This window comes from Gallus gallus, chromosome Z (assembly GCF_016699485.2).
Source record: "Gallus gallus isolate bGalGal1 chromosome Z, bGalGal1.mat.broiler.GRCg7b, whole genome shotgun sequence".
Taxonomy (NCBI): domain Eukaryota; kingdom Metazoa; phylum Chordata; class Aves; order Galliformes; family Phasianidae; genus Gallus; species Gallus gallus.
The window spans coordinates 48,519,186-48,544,768 of NC_052572.1; the positions used below are offsets into that span (position 1 = coordinate 48,519,186).

The following is a 25,583-nucleotide window of genomic DNA, read 5'->3' on the forward strand; positions in this document are numbered from 1 at the left end:
TCAGCATTAGTGAAGCACGATAACTTTACATTGCCATAAAAAGGCATTCTTCATCTACAACATAGTTTTCATAGTTTTTGTGTTAATTTGCCTTTTTTTTTTTAGTTGAAAATATAATAATTATCTACTAGATAATAAATGATGTTGGCCATTTTATTTTATTTTATTTTATTTTATTTTATTGGAACTGGTAGATATCTTTTTTTTTCCAGTAAAGATTTCATAGTAAATTTTATACTTGTGTTTCTTGACATAACAGTGCACTCGGTGAGTGTTTTCCCAGTGTTCTATTATGGAGGCAGAAGTCAAATTCTTACAATACTTAATTTATTTTTAATTGCTTTGAGAAGAAAATTCATCAGGATTTTATCAGAAAGTGCTTTGGCATAAGGTACTATTTGGATTTAAAATTCATAGTACCTACCTAGAAGAATATTCCACCTGAAACTTAAAGTATATCTTTGTGTCCTTATTTACAGGAATATTTTTGTCATATATATCCAGATACGAAACCATCACTCTAAAGTGGAATTTGTTAGTTACTGAATATTTTCTGCCAGTACATAATACAGGATTGAAATAAGTGGGTATCATTCTACTTGAATTTAGAGGCTCTTTACGTTATGAAAAGGATATCCTCAGGATGTTTTTTGTATTACAAAGCATTGAATTAAATTATAAATTAAATAAAACCATTATATGTGCCTTAGTCACACAGTGAAACTGATCTGTCCAACAAACCAGTCAATATGGCTGAACATCGGTACAGTTAAGTGTTTTTTAACTAAGTTATACATATGCTTCAAACAGTAACTCAGTTATAGCATAATATTTTTCTGTGCTGTTATTTAAGATAATGCAAGTTCCATCTTGTTACGCTTTGTGAAATTAGGAATTAGAGATTAAAGTGGCTGGATTTTAAAAATTCATTTAATGTAAAGTTTGGACTGTTACACAATTTAAAAACACTATAGAAAGCCAACATTATTCCTTTGTAAATAAGCATTGTTTATTTACATATACATTTACATATACATGATGTTGTATATGTGTGACTAAAAACAAGAATGTAGGACTGGCCAGTGGAGAGCCAGTGGATGAACATAGTGCTGCTGAAGGACACTTTTTGTCCTCTTAAGCATCTCTCTTAAGCAAATCACTTCCAAGGCAGGCAGCCTGGGAGGGTCACCAGAAAGGCAAGTGGGGACATTTCAGTCTGTGTGAGCAATGCTCCTGCTGCTGTGTGGGCACTGCCGTGATGTGGTGAGCAGTCCTGGACTTCAGGAGGCAGAGGTGCTCCTCCGGAGTCAGGAGCCCTGCACTGTGAGCTGGTTGTCCCACTGCTGGGGGCTGCGTGCCAGCTGAGGAGCCTGAGTCACACCTGCGCTGTGCTCCAGCTGGGGATGCAAGAGAAGACAGGGGATGAGATGGTGCACTTCTGGCAGCTCAGACTTCCACTGCAAGGACAGTGAATTTTTTTCTGGAAGTGTAAATGTTTTGTTATCTTCTTCTTTCCAGAAACACATTTTTTGCTTACTTGCAGAGCAAGTAGGATGTTTTCATACTGCTGTAAGTTTATTATTAGTTTTAAAGATCATGCAGAGGTCAGGTGTTTGCTCTGGGAAAGATAAAATCTCAGTGGTAAATCTGATAGGTAAAGATGAAATGTACAGAAGGACAGCAGAGCACTGGAGGAATTTTTGTTCATCATGTTTTGCTGTGATGATTCAAAGCTTTAGTGTATACTAGTACAGCTGTATTTATGTGTTTGTGAGGAAGTGAAGCAAGAGAGGGAACTACGCAAAATGTACCCAAATTAGACTGTAACTATTTGTATTGAGCCTGTAATGAAGAAAATAAAGTTCAGTGGTACTATCAGTATAAAGAAGCTTGGGTATCCTAAGATGCTGCCAGTGCGGGCAGGGAAGCAGGGACATCACGATCCTTCCAGACACAGCTGTATCTGCTTCTCCTTCCTTGGGGCTTCAGCTCCGTGTCTTCAGTCTCTCTGTGCTTCTTCCCTCCACTCTGTAGTGAGTTTCCCCTAATAGTTCCCATCTTTGTGAGAAAAAATCCCAGGTCAGTGTCATGTGTGTCTTCTGCTAAGGCAGTCTTTAGAATTGCTAAAGAACAGTGCTATAAGGGGCAGTCTTTCTTTCATCCCACTGTAAAACTTCAAGGGCTAAACTCTTGCCTTGAAGGGCATCCACAGCAAAGCTCTTACTGGGCCGTGGTGTTCATAGAGCAGAAGTAGCAAGAAACAGATAAAATAAAAGTATTCTTCAAAATGATTTAGATTGTAGTAAATGAGAAGGCAGAGGGCAGAATCACGGGGTCTATCATTACGATACGGCACAGGCACAGAGTAATAAGCAAAATTTATTATGGAAGTCTTAAAGTGATGTTAGCAGTGTGGTTTCATTAATTTTGTGTAGCATCATTTTATATTCAGGAAGCACTTCAGGGACATTGCTCTCAAACCTTTTAATTTTTACACATTCTGAAGTTGAAAATAAATATATATTCCTAAAGTTACTACATTTATAATGCTTCAGGTTTCCCTGCAACTTCCTACAGTAACACATCATAAGTATATAGGACTAATATACAGCAATAAAAAGAGGAAAAATAGAATAATACCATTTTTTCTCAATTGAAAGCAGCACTGCCCCAAGCTTGTGTATGTTTCTCAGGTAAACCTTATGAATTAAAGGTACGTTTTGTGTAGAACATGTTTCTGTGCAACATAAAATATTGACTCTGCCTCTGACTTCCTTGGGATTAACTTTTCATCCCCAGAGTGAAAGCTAAAAATAATACTGGTTAAAAAAAATACTGGCCACCTCATCGTCTCTTCTTTTAATTGTAAATCTGGGGACACCAGATTACACTTTTAATGACTAAGTTACAACAGTTACCCTTGCCTAAAATATTAACTAGATAATTCACTTCTAACCCTATACTAGTAACACAACGGTCTGTCTTCTTTGATGAAATAGAAAATTAAAACCATTACTCAAGATGAAGCTATAATAACAGCATGTATCATTTGACATAAAGTGCTCAAACTTTGTAAAGTGAAAAAGTAATATCCCTCTTTGGTCTTTGTTTAACAATTCTGTGCTTTCACAGGCTTTTTAAGAGAACATTTTAGACACTGGAAGTGCCTGGAAATCAAATCTTTATTAAATATTTATGGGGGAGGACACCTAATGACTTCTAGGGGACCCTGCAAAGAGATTCAGTATCCATAGAGTGCACTTATCATTGTTTGTTTTTCTTATTGTTGTTGTTATTAATTATTTAAGTGCTGGCAATCCGCTCAAAGCTGTACAAGACACTAAAAAATATTATTCCAGCCTTTAAAAACTTTTTCTCAATCAACCCGGTGTGTAAAGTACACTAGCGCACTATGGAACGTGGTTCTCTCCAAAGCACACATGACTGCTGAGGAGAGTACCTTTTCATTTTGTCTCATATTGCCTCCTCTGTCTTTCTTGTTTATCTGCCTTGCAAGAGCAGAAATTGCTGCAGGAGGGCAATGCTTTCTGTTGGAGAGAGAGTGAAAGAAGGCTGCTGTTTGCCTTGTTATGTTTTTAGTAGTTGAAGGGACAGCTCTTCTGCATACTTCATTTCCCACATAACGCACTGCTGGAAGAGCCTCCTTACAGAGGAGGCCTGTGCCAAGAAGCCCCAGGGACCTAAGGCCATGCTGCACACAGGAAGATGTGGCCCAAGTTCTGGGTGGGCTGGGCACTTGGAGACTCCATTTTCTGTTTAGGAATTGGTACCTTTAGTATGCTGTGCGTTCCCTGGAAGTTGAGTGGGAAGCACACATGGAAATAGAAGTGTGCTGCCTGGCATGCTGGTATGGAATTGCCCTTACTTTGTTTGTGTATGTACAGCAGGGTGCAGGAGAAGCCTGGGAGAGCAGAAATAGAAAATGGCTTAATATGCTGCACTGCTGATGAAGAAGGGAATATTATTTTTTAAGAGCTGATCAGAATATTGCCTGAATTGATCCTCTGTTGTAGTAGGCGTCTTGTGGGGGCTATGGGATGTACGGGACAGGCCTCTCCCTAAACATAGAGAGACAGTGCTATCGTGCTGACCTTGATGCAGAGAAAACAGGAGAAGAAGAAGGATGAGAAAAGAAATGGCCAAATAAGGCACAGTGTTATCTGGTGTGAACCAATCAGGGTGGGACATGACAGCATGGTTTTGTAGGTAAAAATGTATATAAGCTGTGTTTAGTAGTGAATAGACACCATTTTGCTGCTCATCATATTGGTGTGTGTCTGCAGTCATTTGGCCCTGATCAGGCTATTGATCAGTACGTGCAGAGGCCTAACACAGGTGGCTAACGTTGTTGCTGAAAGCAACAATCCTCCTAAGGTTTCTAGAAGACAAAAAAACAAAAAAAAGTGAGGAGTCTTGTTTCAGAGGACAGTGTAATTTGACAGATAGTGACTTACATGTGCATCAAAGGATTGAGGTGGGAGTGATACCAAACAAGCAAATGGACATTATAACAGCTTGTTTGGACAGGAGAGACATGGACCAGAGTATGCTGAAACCTCTGAATTCAAATGATGAGGTGGTGCAGAATAAATTGTAATCATCTTTGTTGAGTAATGTTCGTGTATTTGGACTCTTGTTCTGCAAAAAAAAAAAAAAAACAAACAAAACTGGGAGGGGAGAGTGCAAAGAAGTCTCAGAATCATCAGCAAATGGATTTACACAAGGACCAACAGAAAATGACAAAGAATCAGAAGTGTGAACCACCAGTGAAATAAAATTAATAAGGCATCAAAAGATGTGATCACTGAAATCTCAGTGCCAAAGGGTGTCCAAAACTGTAGGATGAAAAATTACTCAGAATGAAGTGGCCTCAAAGACTTTTTAGGGCAGGGAAGCAGAAGTCTGTGAGAGCACTTCATTTGAACTAAGCTGGAAACAGAGCATACTAAATTGGATTGCAAGTCCAGTGAGAAGCAGCAGCAGATAAGTGGCAGATGTGTGTGTATTAGTTATTGCACATAGCTCCTCCCAGCTGTGTTCATTAGTACTTACGATAAACTCGAGCCAGGGTATATACGATGTATTTTATGTTAATTAGGGATTGATTATGGTTTACTAGCAGTCCTGATTTCCGATTCAGCTACAGTGTTATAATGGATCCATGCATGTGGCTCAGTGTGTATCTGCCAGCTGGCAAAAGAAAGATCTTGACCTAACCAAATCCATAAAGCATCTGCAGTTTGGTGCACAGTTACTTGTGTTTTATTATCTGACTTTAAAGTATTATTTAAAATCAGAAACCTTTAATGTTTTAGCACCTTTTCCTTCTTGTTTCAGTTTATTACACATTTTCAGATGCTGTAACGTTGGTGAATGTTTACTTAGGTAACCTCTTAAAAAAAAAGTTTAATTTTTAATATTTACGTAATTTGGGGGAAAAACATCTGCATATTTGAACTGTCTTTTGTGAATTAAAACAATATAAGGTTGTTTAGATGTTAAATGCATTTGAAGCAATCATCTTTTAAAACCACACTTGTAATGAATGATCACTTTTAAATTAGGTAGTTAAGATTTTAGCTTCTTGCAGATTTCCATTGCAAATAAACCATTAAGGACTTACATATAATCTTTTGCCTCAAACTAAGAATGATGTAATATGCTTTGCTAGTTACCTGGTATAAATCTGTGCCTTATGTGAGTGGAGTAGACTTTGAAAAACAGTGGGAACACAAACAACCAATATCAACCAACCAAGCAAAAACTTTTATGCTTGTTCTCTGCTTTATTCTAGAGAGCTTAACATTGTGTATATTTAGAAAGAAAACAGACCTTGAAATCATATCTTTGTTTTATGTCATAGTATTATAAGTAATAAGTTATTTTTAATTATTCAAGGCTTGCCACTGAAGTCCTGCATACATGACCAAGGCATAACCTGAGTTACTAGGATAGTGAGAAAATCATATCTACAGTTTTTGTCATGATGTGTAGAATATAATTATTAACTGCATAAACAAAAAAGTTGAAGGATGTGTTTATTAGAGCTTTTGTTGCCAGTTGCTTGGGGGGGTGTTTAATTTTTGGAAAATTAAGTAGAAATGAATGCAATTTTTGGAAAATGAATGCACTAGAGTATGAGAATAGTGTAAGTTTGCAGTCTGGAATCTTGAATCACATAGTTGTTGATAGTACATTAAATATATTAAGTATGTATGTGTTGCTACTCTAGGTGACAGCCTTCAGCTCCTTTCCGAGAGAGCAGAGACTCTCTTTCCTCCTTTTCTTTCTCCCAGTCCCTCCCTACTCACTCCTTTCTCTCACTCTCCCCATTTCTCTCTCCAACCCCGTTTCTCCCTGCTTTGTCTCTTTGTCTGCCTTGCTCTCTACCCTTCTCTCCATTGTCCTTCCTGTGCTTTCTCCCTCTCTTTCTCTTCAGCTCTCCCTTTCTCTCTGCCCCATCTTTTCCCACCTTCTTCCATTCTCTTCGCCATTTCTTCTCTTTGGACACACTCAGCAGTACAACAGTTCAGGTCCATGGCTGCATGGCAATGCAAAAAGAAATGATCAGAAATTCTGACACTCTTTTTATATTTGCAATGTGAAATACATATAGGTCTTTTTACAACTAAATTACAAGGAAAAGGTGATATAAATGAAAATAGAAAAGAAAAAAATACTGTTACTGCTTGTAAGTTATAGAAGGTAAATAAAATAAAACAGTTTTGGTCAGAACTGGGTTAAGATTGGAAAGCTGAAAAAACAATTCAGTTGCCCAACGCTCATGAAGGCTGCGGAGTTTTGTGAAGGCAAAGTCATTGTGCCTGAGATCATCTGCAGAACAGGCAGCAAGGTACGCTTTCTCATCAGATATCTTCAGTGTTCAGGCTTAGCAAGATCAAATTAGAAAGCAGGAAGACAGGATTCAAACACTGTTGCTTGCATTTGTACTTTTCATTTTTCACCTGAAGTTTCTCTTTGGATACCAGTCAGCAAAGCATGACAATTTGTAACTAAATGGTTGAGAAATCTTTATTTATAGGACACAGTGCAGTGCTCCAAGGAAGCTAGGTCACATCTTGCATTAATGCAGCTCTCTGCTGTGGCTGTTTTGCCCTACTGAGGAGTGTTATCTGCATCTGCACAGCACTGCGTTGTGCTGTGTAGATGTTAACTGAATTTCTTTTCTTTTTTTTTCATTTTTGAGTTAGGAAGATATATTTTATCTATACCTACTGAAACATTCATGGAATTCAGTATATTTTTAATTGAATCCTTATTGTTTACATTTGATTAGAAAATGATTAGGTTGAGGTATGTTTTTTCTTTACTAGTCATGTGTGAGAAGCTACATTTGGATGGGCGCTAGATTTGATTCAAGTTCACCAAACAATCTTTTCTGATTATTTTTAATGTAACTAAGTTTATAGTAATTGTTGCTCTTGATTTACATCAGACATTCATGGCTAATTTAAATAGATTGATAGTCCAAAAATGTTGCATATAATTAAATTTTAAATTAATTAGACAAAATAATTTGAGATGTGTGTTTACATTCGTGTGTATATCTGTACGCATACTTCCATGGATGTCAGTGTTTAAATAAAATCTTCTTCTCTTTCCCAGGCTAAAAAATACAATCTGTAGAAGTGTTCAGCCCAGATTTTGATTCATGAAACAAAACACACTTCTTAATACCGGTCTTACATGGATTTGTCAGTCATTCAGAGTCGTGAGAAGTTGTACAATTAGAGAAAATTATGTAATATCAAATTGCAGGATCCATTAAGATTGTTTTCCTTGAACAGATCCATTAACTATGAACTTCTTAGTTATTTAGGTTTCTTTGAAAATGCATTTTCTGAAAATAGAGATGGAAAAAACTGCTGTTTTAAATATGTAAAATTTGAACTAATTGGCCCTTGCATTATTTTTACCATTAAAAGTAGGGTATGCTGTTGGGTGTTTATGCTGCATGGAGGAAATGCACACAATAGAAGGAATTTATGAAACCTCCTAGTATATGATTAATATTCTAGTGGTGGCATTTTCCAAATTAATTATTTCATTCATCTATGATCCATAACAAGTGTTGATGACCCCTGTGGTTCCTGGTTAGAGAAGACTAGGTCAAGAACTGCAAAGTTATTTATTTTCTTGAAAAATGTCATTACTTTCTTGAGGCAGGTCAGATTTACTTCTTATTCTGTCTTAAAGGAATTTTTGTTACTGGCAGTTAATATATTGTCACTAGGTATTGACACCATGGCAGGGTGTCAACAGGCACCTTGTGCCCTATTTAAATCGTGGTAGTGAGACAATTCTTGCTGTGTATCATTGCCCATAAATGTTTTTGTTGTCACCAACTTAGGCAGTGAAATTGGGCTACTGTATAGTTTCTGTTGTAGGTGATTTTGAGGTCAGGTAAATTGCAGAAATTAGCAAGTATGTCTGTTTTCTTTTAGTACTGTTTGATTGGAGATTGTTAATTCACCTGCAAATCACATCTGGGGAAGAACAGGAAACTACTTGGATGTAGTTTCAATTCTTTATATCTTGTTTTAGAGATTGATGGGGAAGTATGCATGAACTCTAAAGACGTTCTTCTGCATGACTCTATCTTGTGATACACGTTCTTTTGTATTAAGCATTTTTTGCTTAAACAAATAAAGATTGACTGTAGTATTTTCAGTTTTACTATGACTTAGGTGAAATATGAATATAAATGACTACTGGCAGAGACTCAGCCCAGGCAAAAATGAAGTTGGATCTAGAGTCAAGCTGAAGGCAAAGCAAGACTCAATTTCCTTCAGGTGTATAGCTGCTGCCATTATCAGTTACTTAGGAAACTGGTAGGTGCCAACCTGATAACTGAAAAGACTGAAATCTTTTAACTGCACTAGCATAATCTAAACGCTAAAGAAATATGATACACTATTTTTTTTTAATTAATATTTTATTTACACAGTATATCTAAAGCTGAGAGCTTTGAAAATAGTGCAGCTTTGTAATTTTCCTGTATGTTTGTTTCTTTTTCATGCAAGAGGCTCTGCTGTATGGAACTTCACAAACTTAATCTAACTCAGATGGACCTTTGATTTTTTTTTTTTTAATAAAGTGATATGAATATAGAATTTTCATATTTTATGTTTTTATATAAAAACAACTGCAAAAACTGCAAACCTTTGTTTGCATGTTTATTCTTGATACTTTGTTCATTGATATTTTGCTAGACAATATTTTAATTAAATCATCATTCTTCTTGTCGTTCTTTCCTGTAATTTTTTCTCTTCAAATTAAACATTTTAATCTGTTGAACACTCAAGAATGAAATTATGTGAATAAACATTGTATGAATGAAAAGAGTTGTCAGACTGTAATGGTAACAAATCAGTTCAATTATCATTAAAAACCCAAAAAGCTATAATACCTGTGGCTTGTCCAGTAGCTCTGTTAATATAAAAAACATTAAACTAAACAAATGAAATTGACAATCCCAGCTTATTAGGTGAGACTAATATGAATAGTGTGGATTGTTCATAACGTCTGTCATTAAATACCTAAAAGAACAGTTTCCAGATCCTATAGAAAGAGACGAAGTTAAAATGAAAACAGTTTTATAATTTAGTACCTATTACCAAAAATATTACTATATTTTTGTAGGCATCAGTGCACCGTATTTATCATCTATCTCAGAAGCTTCTCCAGATTAGTTCTAATTTTTCCATTCATATATTTGTATTTATCTCTTTTACCATTTACATCTTGTCCTTCTTTCAAGGTGCATTTCAAATCATTACAATATAAAAGAAGTAGGGTTCTTTTTCATCTTTTGTGTATTTTTTTTATGCCTGTCTCCTCTAGAGTTCTAAATAGCCCAGTGAGCATATTATTGGTATTTCTAAATCTGAACATAAATAACTCGTTGACTGCCATTTAGTTTTGGTGGACTTTCAGTGATTAAAAGTAATGCATTATTACATGAAATAATTGCTTGACAATCAAATAATTATTGTCAATTTACTCAGAATCTTTTATGCTTAAAACTAGTATAAATGTATGAAATTGTGCTATTTTTCAGGCAATCGAGGAAGTTAAGCAAATTACGTTATTTAGTCATTTGTCACAAATTAAAATTGGCTGTTTTAAAAGCAGCAGTACTTCATTTAGCAAAATGCTTTTCTGTCTTTTGTACAATGTTTTGCTCTCATGGTTTGGTGGTTTCTTTTCTTTTAACATTTTTCTATTTTGAGCAGATTATGTCCCAGGTGTTCACTTGCACCGCAAGATTCATGTACTCTGTTTTTATTAAATTTTATACTTGCTTCTTCTTTTATTGACATTGCATTACCTCTGAATTATAAGGACCATTTTAAGATTTGAGTACAGTTGTTTCATCTGCTGTTATGGGATAAAATCTTATACATATTGACAGTCTCTGTTCTCTGGAAATTGCTGTGTTTCAGTATATCTAATTTTCTTCCCCACATGACCTCTAGTTATTTTCGCGGCTTTCCCTCCATTAACTCACACCAATATTCAAAGGGACAGTTTCTGAGTGCTGTTGCTAGGCTGGCAGTTAAGAAAGATATTTCTGAAATGTGGGACTGCAGGTTTTCTGCTGCTGTGCCAGAGATTTGTAATGATGTGTTGCAAGACAAGGCTCTCTCTATATATATATCTATTTTACTGAGCGTGTAGAACTGAGCTATTTAATGATTTTTCATTTTCATGTCTTTTTTACAAACATAGCATCTGAGTCTAAGTTAGTGTATGTGGCACTGTTAGCTTCTATATAACCTTTCATTATCCGTTTAAAAAAATTGTGTAATGGCATTATTTGCTAGATTTGTCTAGTTTGATCACACTTCAGCATTGTATGTTCTATAAGGACTTAATAATCATTCATAGTAATTTTGCAATTGATTTGTAACTCATATGATGTAAATTAAATTATTTTTCTTATGATAAATGTGTAAAGCTCAGTATTAAGAAGTACAGTCTGTTTGCTAGAATTTGTTGTTTGTAATCTTCCCTCTGTCTGGGGCAGGAAATAGTTGTATTACTATCCTTTGACCAGAAAAGTATATGTGTCACATTTAAACCTGGTTGCTCTTCCTTCTTGTGCTTTTTTATGGTAACATTTTTCACAGATGAGAGTACTGAACGTAACTGCTGCATTACTTCGAAATTATGGTTTTTTTCCAGCTTCTTATGCAGGTATTTGATGATGACAGTAATCCTGACTGAAGGATAAATGAGAAATGGCCACATTTCTCATGTCACAGAAATTAGTGAAAGCACAGGTATGCTTGAGGTTTATTTTTATGTGACCAAGCATAATGTATCTTGGTGAAAATTATTTCAACTTCGATTTATGTAGCATATATGGTATTACAAAATATCTATATTTCTGAAGGGTTAAATTTACACACTATTAAATGAGCTGCAGCAGCTTTCACAGATGCATTAGTTTAACAACTGCATTTGTGGTTAACTGCTCCCTTGACAATACAAGGAATTGGATCGTCAAGCCCCACAGGTAAAGCCCTCTCCAGATTTAGCCAACTAGCCAATGCTTTGTAACTTTGAGTTTCAGCAACTCGTAGCCTCTGTGTATGGGAAACTGACTTTTGGAATAGGTGTCTGCTTACACTTGAGCCAAGCTGCAGATACTCATCTGCTGGAGAAGCTAACTCACCTAAGAGGATGACTTTTAGTAAAATGATAGCCAGCATGCCCATACTAACTCAACAGAAGGGTCTTTGAGTGTTTGATAGATGAGAAACCTACTTACAGATGAAGCTTCCCTGCACGTCAAGTGGCTGCTAAATGCACTGTTCAGGAGATGCTTCAAATTAGCCAGGATGTCACATTCAGGCATCTTAAAGTATGTGATATCTCAGTTCAACTGGTAAGGCTTTCTGTACGTTGTGTTCGCAGCAGTACTTGTACTACCAAAAGAGCATCACTGTGTAACTCGATGAATGAAAGATTACTGGTAAATTAGGATTACTTTTTTTCTTTTTTGCTGTAAACATTTCTGTGACAATTTTCCCACAGTATGCTGAAGTAAGAAATCTATGAAGAAAACTGTTCTTTTATCAACTGTGTCTGGTAGTGAGGGCTTTGGGATAGTGCTTTTAAATAGTGCAAATGATGTACAAAAAAAAAGTAGGTAATTTATTAAGTAAAAGTAGAAAATATATAAGAGGACATGACTCATCATTTTGAAATTTCTCTGCATTTTGGTGAATTTCCCTGTGTTGCTGTTTCTAAGGTGAATAAAGGCTTTTGACAAGGACAGGACACCCAAGTTTCAGAGCACCTAATCTAAGTAACATTCTTGTTGGCTTTCCCTGCTTATTTAAACTTCTTTTTCAAAATATTTCACATCCTGAGATTAAATATTTTAAAATTACACGTACTGTCTTTTTTCCGAAGACTTACATGTATAGCTGGCATTTAGAAGAATTATGAAAGGATGGGAACCACAGGATTCATCGTTTCTCTGCTCCTCTGAAGGTGGTGCATTATATACTATATTTTGTAGAAGGAATTAATTTCATTTGGGTTGTACATCTTTTGTGTTCTGATACATTTTTATTCTTGGAGTTTTCTATAAAAAGGATAACATAGTTTGTGATGACTGATAATTAAGTACAATTTTTTGCTTTGGTATAGATAGTTGAAGCAATAATTTAGGGTTGTTCCAAATCTCTTACTGGTCTCTTGACAGGTTTCATTCTTCAAACTTTCAACACAAGCTGGATGACTGAGTTGGGTATGTCTAGGCTATTGAGAATTTTCTGCAGCTTGTTCAAGGCTCATGAAAGGGGAAAATAGTTTTTCTCCTTGTATTGTATCTGTGCATTTGATGACATTTGTCAGGAGTATTAATGGTTGCTCTAGCAGCCTAGGGTGATGTTGTATGTTTCACGTACCTCTGTGGGAACAGCCACTTACTTTGTCTCTGGTTTCCAACTTTTTAAAGTACAGATAAATAGTTTGTCTGTAGGAATATTAAGTTGGGTGAGCTGTGTATCTGTTTTCACTGGGACAGAGAAACTTCTTAATCGTTTATCATGAGTCTGAACCAACAGCAAATTAAATCCATTATGCCCTGGAGGTCAAATTGTGTCATTCTTTTTATGTCTTGCCAAAAGACTTGTCAGCAGTTATCTTCACTATCTTTCTACTTCAACCAAATTTATATTCCTTCTCTTCCTGAAATTTTAGTGGAAGGGCAAACTGCCAGATGTTAGGTGGGGAAAAAACAGTAGGCTAGATACTGTGTTGATCAAAATGTAGAAAAAGCCACTGTTCTTTGGATGTCTTGAATTTGTTGATATGCCAAAAGCTGGAAAAAAAAAAAAAAAGTAGCATTGAACTTGATTATGCAATGAAGGGCCTTCAACCCTTCAACCCTTAAGGAAGGAAATGTTAATCTAGGATGTTTCTTCTGCTGCTGATACACACTGTACCTTGTTTCATACCACATAGATTTTTTTACCTTTGATTTCAATGTTGATATCTTTCTGAACTCAGTGTGTTTGCTCGATGCAGTGTTGCCCTTTTTGGTAATTAAAAGTAAAAAATATTTGGAATCAAACTAGATGAGCCACTTAAATAAGAGAAGAAAATTTAGAGTATAGGTATGCATATGAACGTGCTCCTTGCCCTGGATCGTATCCCAAAGGGTCTTTGCCTCAGAAGCAACAAAACACAGGAGTTGAACTTGGGATTCAAAGTGAAAGAAAATTACATACTTCTTGTGAAGTTGAAAAAAAGTTACATGGTTAGAGCCGATATGCTTATATAGAAGAAAAGACAAAGGGAAAATATGATTTCATGTTGAAGAGCTATGACAAAATTATAAAATGGTTTGTGTTGGAAGAGACCTTATATATCACTTGGTTCCAACCCGTCTGCTACCTCTTGCTCTACCAGGTTGTTCAAAGAACATTCAACCTGGCAATGAGCACTGGCAGGGATGGGGCCTCCAAGGCTTCTCTAGGCAGCCAGATCCAGTGCCTCACTACTCTCTGAATAAAAAAATTCTTCCAAATATCTAATCTAAATTTATCCTCTTTTAGTTTAAAACTGTTCTTAAATGTTGTATCATTATACTCTCTGATAAAGTGTAACACCCCAGCTTTCCTTTAGACCATCTCTAAGTACTGAAAGGCTGCAGAGAGGTCTGCTTGAAGCCTTATTGTTTGTGGACTGAAGAAGCCTGTCTCCCTTCACCTCCCTTCATAGGAGAGGTGCTCCAGCCCTCTGACCATCTTTGTGGCCTCTGGACCCACTTCAACAGTTCTACATCATTCTTGTGCCAGGGGCTGCTGAGCTGGATGCAGTACTCTAGGTGGAGCATCATGAGAGCATAACGGAGTGGGACAATCACCACCTTTGCCTTTCTTTCCACACCTCTTTTGATGCAGCCCATAATACTGTTGGCCTTCTTGGCTGCAAGAACGTACTGATGGCTCATGTTGATCTCCTTATCAACCAACACTCTGAAGTTCTTCGTCTCAGGGGTGCTCTGAAACCATTCTCTGACCACGTATTTTTGAAAAAACATCAGGACTCATTTCTGTTTTTTTTCGAGTGTTCCGACTAAACAGGATTGTATAGTTACTTCATCTAGTACATAAAACTGTATAACTGTCTTCAGCAGTGCACATATAAAGTTATAGAAATAAATTTGCAGTTGGCTACCTCACTTTCCTCACATACTCTAAACTGTTTAAAACATACTTGTGTCGTTTACTGTGAACCACTGAAAATGGGAAGTTTTAATTACTCAGCTTCAGGCAAAATGCTACTGTACTGGTTAAGATAATAATACTGTTAAAATTCTAAGAATTCATGAAAGTGATTCAAAAGTATCTTCCACTTTGACAGAGTGTGTTGAATTATCTTCTTAATTCTGTTGCCATAAATTGCTGTTCTCAGTAGACATTCTGTATAGTTAAGCTTGAAAATAACCAATGTTAGAACTACTGCTATTTTTATGCATGAGGTAGCACATTTTATCTTAGCTATAATAACCAGACAGCTAAAGCATCTGCTTTCAATACAGTTAAAAGGAATTGCATTGATGTTTTTTGTTGCAGAAAGAGCAAAGAGTATGTATTTTTCCTATCTGGAATAATTCAGCTGATGCTAAGAGGCTGTGATTTTAAAAACAGTGTAAGTAGAAGTAAAATCATAATTTCTGTATTTATTTCTGCAGTAAACTAGTATTGGCTCTAACACATGTCTAAATGAATGATACACGATGTGCAGAGGTTCACTGAAAGAGTAACTGGAGCTTAGATTTTCACTGTATTTTTCTGAGGACTATAAAGTGTGCTGTTGTCCCCACATAAGGGTTATCTGTATGGAGCAGGCAACCCCTGATTCACGGCTTGAAGCCCTTTGATCTGCTACAGGTAGGAGCCACTATCATTTATACTGAACTTCCCACTTACTTTGGAAAGCTGGTCTGATTTTCTCCTATCTCATGCATTCTCACTAGATGTTTCAGATTCAGTATTTCAGCTGCTTTCACAAATTCTGATTGCTGCCACAGTTTCTTGAAACATCAGTGTCAGCATGAAACACTCAAGGAAATGTAGAGACATCTTTCTGTAGGACTGAAAGAAATTCTCAATCACTTTTGAACTAAAATTGCAAGAAAAACTCACTCAGGATGCTGTTATGCATGTTTTCTCCAGTTTTCTAAGTTTCTTTATGCTCTAGCTTGAGTATAAAGTGTCCATCCTTCTTTGCATGCCCATCACTCATAGATACCTGTCAAAAGAAGGCAAGGTCTTATAAAATTCTTCAGCTGAATTCGCTTTTGCATCTCACTTGTGATTGTATTCCTTTCCTTGGCTCCTTGCCACATTGGACTATTTATTCCACATTACTGTAGAGCAACTTACATTTTCAAAAGCATAGTTTACGTTTATTGCTGTACACACTTATCTAGATTTTATCATGAGGTTAATGAGGAAACTGCGTATCTATTTACATGTGTAGTCACAGATGTAGATATGAAAGGTAATACTCAGCTCAGACTTATATGGACAGTTAAGCATTAAGGCCATCAGAGTACTTATGACGCATTGTATCTCAGTATTACTGCTTCTGTTTACTGGTCAGTGATGTCAGTGATTATTATGTTAATTACTTGTTTTTCTCAGTGATTTTTTGTAAGTGCACCTAAAATCAAAATAGCTATTTCAGATTCCATTCAGCATAAACACACATCTTTGTTATTTCTAATTTTTAAGGTATCTAACTTGTGGCAACTTCTTTGTCAGATGTGTCAATCTGACACACTAAAAATCTAGGGTTTTTTTTTTCCATCTTCTTGGAATTATTTACACTATTTACAGATGCTTTGCATTGTTATTCACGCTTTAATTTGTATTTATACTTCATATAAGGAGCTCAAATAGAATTGTGAACTGCTATTTCTTACTCTGCATAAAGCCTTGTGAAGAACCCCAAAACTTTTGATTAGGCCTGAGAGTTTGTTTAGAAAGTGTGAGGGCTGTTCTGCAAGTAACGCCTCCTATTTTATTATGTTGGCCTGTGACGTCAGAGGCGGATGTTGGTGGTATGAGAGTAGAGGTTGAACTTTCCCATGAATATTCCATTACATTTTGTTGCCTTGTGACAGACGGCAGCAGAGGGGCAGTCTGGCAGAGTGGTGTCTGACATGAAAGTGCCTATGAAGCAAAGATGTGTCATTGAATTCCTCACCCACTGGCACCCACTGACATTCATCGACACCTGCTGATTCTTTCTGGAGACCAAGCAGTGTATGTGAGCACAGTGGGGCTGCTTGTGGTATATTGTGTAATGTTGTAAAAACATTATGATGTAAAAACAAGCCATGTTCTGGATGGCCATGCAGGTTTTTTACAAGCATGGCATGCAGGCTCTTGTTCATCAAGAACAATTGTCAAAAATGTATAGCTAATGGTGGTGACTATGATGAAAAATAGTGTTTTGTAACAGAGAATTTTCTCTCTTGAATAGTGTTATTGTGTGCTTTTATCTTTTGTGGTTCCCATGGAAACAAATACGAGGCATTACTTTTGGAGCCTCCTGTGTATATGAATATATATAGTAGTGGCAGGGAATATCTGCACTCATACTTTTATGCCTTTGGGCCACTATGTTATCCAGATCTGGGTTGTTAATTCAACACATGCCAAATAGTCTAATTTTGTCTTTGATTTTTAATAATACTATTTTCAAAAGGATTTTTTAGACATGAGTTTCTTCAAATGCTTTTGAATCCAGGGAACTCCATTTCCCACATAAAACATTCACTAGCTCTTCTATTTTCATTTTTTTTCCTGATGACTAGTAATTTTTTTCCTCAACAATGAGTTGATGTACTACAGTGTGTAATTTACCTCTGCAGTTTTGGAAGCTCTTCATGGATTATATCCTTTACCCCTACTCCTTTTCCTTTTCTGTGAATGAGAAAGTCAAATCACATTTTTTCGTCTGCTGATTTTATTTCTTTCAGATGCTGGCCCTTGACTGTAAGTTTACAGAGGATTACAAAGTATGATAATAAGTTCTTAATTACATCACTGTTACTGTCTTCAAAGACCACTGTTGAAGTATTTGAGAATCCTTGAGAATGGTTTAATGACAACCTCTATGTGACTTTGACCCTGAGTTGAGTGCTTTTAAAGATTAGTAGCCATTTCTGTCTTACTTGATCTTGATGGGTAGAGAGGCCTATGAAGAGTTATTTGAATGACTGAACTTTTGCTGTTTTACACAAATCACTGAGGTCATATCTGAGTTATTTTATGTGAGACATAAACAAAATTTAGAAGAGTGCTATATATTAACCTAGGGAATATATTCTTTTTCTTATTTCTTTTCATCCCGCGTTTTGTACAAGTACAGGGAGAAAAAAACAGACTTTAAAGGTCAGGGGTGTTTGCGCACCTTTTTTTTTTCCATGACTTCTACATTTCGAGAATTTTTTCAAAAGCTGTAATTTTTATTTTGCATTGTTTATTGCAGTAGCCACAGATGCAGTGAATATCAACTATTTTCCAAGCATTTCCTTTAAGGGAATGTAGAAGTAAATTCTTCTCTTACCACTCTTCTTCCTATAGACTTTCCAGGTTAAAGTTTTTCAAACTGAGTAGGAAATGAAATCCTCCCATTCTACAAACTTAATCTGAAAATTCTTTCATTGTATTTGACAAATGTCACTGTTGTCACCCCTAGTAACTCTCAAATCTGACTTGAACCATTAACTTGTCATCACAAATGTTAAGCAGTGTTAGTCTGGGTAAGAACAATTATAAATAACTTTGAGAGTCTGAAAATGTTTAGGTGGACACTGGAGGGAGACTGTTAAGAAAGTGAAGAGAGAGTAACTATTTTCTCATTCTGACTTCTCAGAGTAGTTATGAGCCTATCCTAGCTATTTGAAACTATAGCCACCTCTGTACAGTGATTTAATAATTTTCATCATTCTCAGGGAATGCTACAGAATGCATCATGTAAGACAACAGAAGCAATGAACACGGTGTTGTTGCACACATCAGGACCTATTCCTCTGCTATAGCCCAAGGGTTTATGAGCCCCTTTACTGTTGCTTCTTCTTCTTTTTTCCATTGTCTTTTATAAATTAAAAAAAAACCAACAGTTAAGCTTCTGAGGAGTTTGACAAAAAATATTTTAGGAACACATTTAGTATGGGACCTATGTCATTTAAGCCATATTGCTGAATAAAACAGAAATGTAGTATTTAAAATAGAAATGTGGAAATTAAGTACTTCAGTTCATCAGTGAGTTTTTGATACTTTGAACTGTAGCAGAAATATCAGTGACAACTCTTAGCAACAGGGGGTGTCCCAGTCTGCAGCCACAAATTAGTTACAAAAATGTATATGATAGCATAGTTTCATTTTCATTTCTGGGATTAAAATAATTCAATTCTTTGTTTTAAACTTCTACTGCAATCTGGCTGATAATCTGTAAAGTCATTTTGGCAGAGATCTTCCTAGGGGAAACAAATGTTATGTAACCAGATATTTCTATTGTTAATAAGTGTGTACAAGATGCTGTGTGTCAAGGCATCCTGCAATACTTGTGTCACAGCTCTTAGTCTTATTTTGGAGCCCAGAGGGTGGCAGTGAAGGCAAAGTTATCCAGTGTCCAAGCATTTCTCACAAAGACAAACCATGCTTACAAACGGAGACATTTTAGAAATCACCAGGTTGCCACTGGCAAAAACAAACTGGCTAAGAGGGAATTTCATTGTCTACAGATGCCTACAAGAGGAAGACACAAGAAACCAAGATTTGAGATTTCTTAAATTGCTGTGGTATTCTGTTCAGGGGCAGACTTGAGTTTAATAATTTCTTATATTGAAGGAGAGTGAAAATGATTCAGGATAATGAATCAGCAGTTGATGGTACTTACGCTGATGCCAGCCAATGGGCAAGAATTACAGCTGTTCCTTTTTTCCAGGACTAGCAATGTTATTAAAGGGCAGAGTGCTCTTCAAGTCCACATTTAGCTGGGGAGGTACCTGGACTCCAGTTAGATATCTCTTTCACTGATTACTGAGATTTCAGTTTCTTGCATCAGGATGTAAAATTGAAATAGCATATTACAGTAACCACAGTTTATCCATTTCATTGAAAACCATAAGTAGCAGTTGTTTATATCCAAAATGTGATTGATTGAAATTCATTTCAAAAGCGGAGGTACCCTTTTTAAGACACTATCCATTGATATTTGCCAATTATCTGGGTTTGGAATCAAGGAAATCTATGGATAGAAGATTCACACTGTCTCCAAAAATTATAAAACTCTATAGAATGTCAGAGTCAAAGTGACTGGAAGGAGTATACTTTTGAAATGAATTATTTCTGATGAATGCTAAAAGGAGTTCTCCAGAAATCATTTCTTGTCAACTTGTGTAATAGTTGCAGCTCTTAGAATTTATTACAGTAAGAATGTGACTGTGACCTTATCCATCTCTGACATGATAAAGTTTATATTCATACTAGTGGGTTTTATCCTCAGGAGAAAACTAACATCATTCTAGTGGCTTCCATTAACTTTATGTATATGTTTAACACATACAGGGGTGCTGTGCTTTTGGGGGGTTAATAGTAATGGGTGAAATTATGTCGTAATCCTTGCATTTCTAAATTGATGTTTGATAGTTACTTACTTAAATGGTAAATTGTATACTACTCTTTTTAAATATACAGTTCAGAAGTGTTAAGTTAGCTTTGATAGTAATTTACTCGGTAATGTTTGCAAAAATATCTAAAACTGTATCAAAACAAGGTAACCCTCATCTGTCATTCAAGTAATTTATAATTCAAAGATCTTTTCCTTCTTTTTCCTTGCAGTGTTCTTAACTTGAGTATGTCTTTGTAGCTGTGTCACATAATGGGAGGGAATTTTTGTCAGCTAAGATGCATTGGTAATATATTTTGTAAATGAAAATACAAGGTTTAATCAGGAATCTAGAAAAATGTGTTAGAAAATGGTCACATTCTGTACTATCTGCAGTTCTGGAAGTTTTAGAGAATTGTAGCTTCTAAGATTCAGATATGTAAGAAATGTATATATGAGAAATGAATACATCAAAAGTATTTTACAGAGGGTAGGAGTAAAATACATTTAGCAGTGACTGCTGAATTACAACTTATTAGAAGTTATGGAGACATGTACTTAAACTATTTTCTGTCAGTTGGTCACCATCCTGTTTAAACGTATGTTACAATGGAACCTGCAAAAACATGACTTTCTCCAGCATGAGTTACAGACTCTGTTAGTCGGTTTGGGTCTCTAATAGGCATTTACTGTCTTATTAAGGGATATGATGTTAGTTGACATGGAACCTTTACTTGATCTTTAAGTACTTCACCTGGTTGTTTGCCTTACCATGGAAAAATTATTTAATTTGTCTAGCTTAAGTCTCATCAGCATCCTAACCTCTGTCACAGGGTAGGTGAATTTTATTCAGTTTTATTCATTAGAGGGGATGGAGACAGCTTTAAGATACTCACACCTTACCTCATCAAAATTACAAAAAAATGGCCTGAGGCCTTCCAGTTTTAGAGTTCGATTAATTCTGCCACAGCTACACAAATCAAACTAGTAGGGGTGATAATATCAAAATCAATAAAAGAGAACGATCATGTGAGCATAAGGCATTTGAGATCTACTTGCTGTTTTGGTAAACCTCTTGGTTTTTACAAGAGAAAGAAGCAGAGATACTGTCCTTATTTTCTTAAAACTAGTAGAGATGCCAAACAAAAAGTGTTTGGCAAGTGTACTTAAAGAACAATTCATATGGATACAAGAAGGAAGTAATGAGAGAGCTCTCTTCTAAGTCTAGAATTAAACTCAAGGTCATTTAAATCAAAAAAGGCATTAGGATTCCACATAATAATGGATTAATTCTAAATCTAGAATTAAGCCCAAAGTCACTTAAATCAAAAAAGGCATTAGGATTCCACATATTAATGGAATTGCCTGACTTCAGAATTCATAAGTACAATTATGTAACTGGCTATGTTAACATGAAAAGCGACTGCTTTTTGTAGCACAGTTTGTTAGTTGATTTGATTGGTTTGGGTTTGGTTTTAAGAAAAAGTGAAATCTTACCTTTGATCAGTTAAGTAATGCTAATAAATTTTCTTCATGGTCTCAAGCAATAGCTTGAGCCTGTATGTTTCCTGGTGTGCCCAACACCATAACATTAACTGAAATGCATCTTCATGAGTATATGTGATGGTAATTACTACTGGAAATATTTGGAGGTCTTGTTCAGACTTTGAAGTGGCAGAGGTAGCTTGACATCAGGCTTGACATCAGGCAAGTGTGAACACCTTGTACTGTTTCTGGCCACATCACTCTGTCTGGAGTTATACATTCAAAACTACTTGCCATGGCAAAACATTTTTCATTCATGATTTATGGAAAAATGTGATTTTGCTTCTTAGCGGAGGATCATTTTCTCTAAGCTAGACTTACTCTATATACTTGATGCTGAAATTAACAAGTGCCATTTAGAAATGGCAATTTGAGCACATTTAACATATTAACACATCTTTCAAACCAATGTGAGGCCATTTCCTGTTCTTCGTGCATTTGCTATCTGATGGGACTACAGTTCTGCACTCCAAAAACAAGTTTTCAGGCCTCCTGTGAACTTAAAGATCTAGTGACAAATAGAAACTCGTGTTTTCCTGTGTTTGCAGTAGGAACAGGCAGGTTACTAAGAGTATAAAGGAGGTATTTATCTAGATAATAATCTGAATTTGTAATATGCTGCTATATTGTGTCTAGCAATGAGTAACAGACTCCTTTATATGTTCTGCCAATAACCTGTGATTTACTTGAAGCTTCCATGTGAACCTCGTACACCAGTAATTTAATCAGGACTAAGAGAGTGAGAATGCAATCTTTTCCAATTATGTTTATCAGCCTAACCTATGAATATCTTAGTACACAGTGAGCGCTACAGAAAGAAAGATGTCCTCTAACTGTATTTACGCTTGAAGTACTATGTGCTTATTATTTAAGAGATTTCTTCTTGCGTGTTTTCTAATAATGTAAAATAAAAGCAGTGGCAGCTACATAAATTGTGAACATGGTTTATGTCAGAATTATTTTGTCAAACAGTTTCTGCTTCAAATTAATCTCTTAATAAGCCAAAATGTTGTGAATAGCGGGCATATTGCTTGTGCCAGCTGACCATCAGCATGCTTCTGCTGTCTGGGCTACTTAGCTGCCTGGAAATGAAAGTGGAAAGCCAACTTTCGCCTTCTATGATTTCTCAGAGTTGCACATATGGAAAATATGTAATATTTTCCTGCTTCCCACTGTTCCTATCAAGTGCATACACTAACTGCTTTGCTTTCTCCCCCATCTTCCCTGTTGAGTGAAGAAATGTGCCTGTATTACTTTTACACAGAAATGACTTACACAGAAAGACTGGCAATTCCAACTCAGTTTGACCTGGTTTGAGTGGCTGACAAATTTTGGAGCTGAGACTAACTCAATAACATTGTGCTTTCAGTGAAAGCTTCAACCACTGGCAACATTTATTACTTTAATGCAAGATATTTAGTATGAAAATGTATATTTAAAGTTGTGAATGAAATTAATGTGGTTTGTATTAACCCTAATTTAAATATATTATTGGAGGAAGGTAGGGAAAGACAGGTCCTCAGTTAAGTAATCTCATATTTTTTTAAAATATTTTGTTAATAGTGGTTTATTAAAAATTCTATGGAGTTATATTTACATACAGTGATTTATGAATACATGACATAATTCTTGTTGGAGATCTCTGGAGAAGCAAAAATACAATCCACAGAAATTCAGTTGGCTTTTTCTAATATGTGTATTTTAATTGACAGTGCAATTTCATATGGTTTCGACAGTTGCACCCTTGTGGGTCCAGTTGGATCAATTTAAGAAATCATTTAAAGCTTTTTCTCATTGTATCACAGCAGAATGTAATAATCATTGTCGAAGCAAAGATGATATTAAGGAATTAAGTAACTTCTTTTCTGATTTATTGCAAAGTTATATGAGGCTTGGTGGAACACCATCTGAACTTTGACAAGATTTAGGATATTTAGATGAATGAACAGAGAAATATAGCTAGAAGATGATGGTTTGTTAACTGCTCCAGTAGATTAGGAGGACAAATTAATCAAAGCCATAGAATTCCAGTTAAAGTCCTCTAGTTGTTCTTAAAATTGTTTTTGTTTTTTTTTTCTACCTTGTTTCAGGTGGCAGTTCATTAAATTTTAACTTTATGTTTTGGATAGTCAGTGAGACATTGTCTGCAGATGGAAGTACATGCAAATACCACTAAGAGTATATTTCCTATATAAAAAATATAAACAGTGCAGTGATACACCAAATATAAATAATTTGCATGCTCAGTTCCCTAATGAAATTAGAACCATTTCAACAAGACTCAGGAGACCCTAGGACAGGCAGGACTGAAAATATTTGAGGTGATGCTTTAAATCAGGAATACAAACATTTGTCTTCTTTGTTTCATTGTGTTTGCAGTTACTCGGTTAGAAATTATCCAAGTACTGAAAATTGCCACGTCTTGTCACTAGTTTAAAAGGGCACAGCATACTCTAATGCCCTGTCTAGCCAGATCATTTTCCAGTAAGATTACATTAGAAGTTATTCCATGAATACTATTACGTGAAGATCATGCATTATTAGATGGTATTAAAAATCCATACTTAGAAAATAGAATTGACAATCTATTAGGATTTTAACATGTGAAAAGAAATAGTATTCTCTACGTTTCAAATAAATATTACTGCTAGTATCTTACCTGAGCTGAAAGAAGCATATTTTCTTAATACTAAACATAGAAAGTACCATCGAGCCTTTTTTTCCCACTTTCTCCAAGCACTGTACCAGTAATAGAAATGCTAGCCACGCAGCTCTGTGGAAAGGAATGCATAATCATTTAATGAAGAAGTTCTGGAATTTGCCTTCAAGCATTTCTTTTTTTTTCAGTAAAAGTCATTGCGCTGCAATCTCAGTGCCTTCTCTGTAGGTTAAAGTAAAGTTTCTAAGGACTTTGGCATTCTTATCAAGATGTATATAGTATTTCATGGCAAGTCACAATTTTTAAGATTTTAGGAGACGTGGAGTTTTTTGTCTCAGCTAAAAATTGTACATTAAAAAATTTCTGGTAGTGCATGTAATAGACTTAATTTCATGCACAAACTTTGCTGCGATTTTTACCCAATGGGTGAGACCTTAGCCTGAGCTTAGAGTTCAGTTATTGCTTACGTTATTTAATGTCTCCTTTATAGTGTATGTCCAAAAGTGCACTGAGCTTGATTTTTTCTTTTGTTAGTTTTAGTAACATCTACAGCATTAAATTAATGCAATAGATCTACCAACTTGCTTTAATTCTTGGAGTATAAAGAGATTGGACCTCAGATCACTTCCAAATGTACATGAATTATGATGATTACTGGATTTATTTACATATATTTTCCCATTTGATTATCTTGGCTCTCCATCTGCTCTAGCACCATTTTATAGATGCGGGAAATCTGTACAAACTTGAATGTCATTCAGAATGGAGAATAAAAATCAGATATTATGTGGGAGAATTTTCCAGAAATCTTGCGCATATGCTCTGAAAGATTTTACTTTTATTGCTATCTAATGAAAGAGATTACCTCTCCCTGTAAAACTTGCTCATCTCATATAAATTTAACTCTTAACAGTACTACTGTTTCTAGAATAGAATTGAGAATATTTGTTAAACTTATAGAGGACTTTTATGTATTCACAAAACCTAACTTTTACTGATACTGACTGCTGTGTTTATAACACAACAAAAAATTAGATTCACTGAATGTATTTCCATTTTCAAAAGGCAAAACTGAGGCAGAGATTTTGCTGTGTTCTTAACATTATCAAGAAGGACCCTTAATTCAAGTCCTTTTTTAGTCAGTATCACTCACTGACCATGATCTACATTGTCATTTAAGAAAGTA

The 25,583-nt window shown here is 35.6% G+C and overlaps 1 protein-coding gene and 1 long non-coding RNA gene across 6 annotated transcripts in view; one reads left to right on the plus strand and one right to left on the minus strand.

The window, feature by feature from the left end:
* Positions 1-25,583, plus strand: part of FBXL17 (F-box and leucine rich repeat protein 17) — a 290,756-nt gene that overhangs the window by 159,021 nt on the left and 106,152 nt on the right. The gene's annotated exons all lie outside the window — the stretch shown is intronic.
* Positions 988-24,515, minus strand: LOC121108297. The gene is made up of 3 exons (XR_005842733.2): positions 24,398-24,515; positions 15,714-15,819; positions 988-13,381 (listed from the first exon to the last, which is right to left on the minus strand). It is a non-coding gene; the product is annotated as an uncharacterized LOC121108297 (long non-coding RNA).